Genomic DNA, 246 nt, shown 5'->3' with positions numbered 1-246 from the left:
CCTTATACACACGAGCATATTAAAAAAAATTATTGCAACTATTCCTGTCATCAGAGGCAAGAGTGAAAGCGCACTTTGTATTTTGTGAAATGCCTCAGACGCATTCGAGATCAAGCACATTCGTGACTCAACTTCTAAATTCTCGGATAAAAGAGACAGTAAAAATGTCAGTGAATTACAGGGAAAAAATGTCCAAGAGTGGGATGATAAGAGAGGACTGCGGGCCAAGGAAATGACGAGCGAAAG

Source organism: Penaeus monodon, chromosome 33 (assembly GCF_015228065.2).
Source record: "Penaeus monodon isolate SGIC_2016 chromosome 33, NSTDA_Pmon_1, whole genome shotgun sequence".
NCBI lineage: Eukaryota > Metazoa > Arthropoda > Malacostraca > Decapoda > Penaeidae > Penaeus > Penaeus monodon.
Note: the sequence above shows the minus strand (reverse complement) of the source record.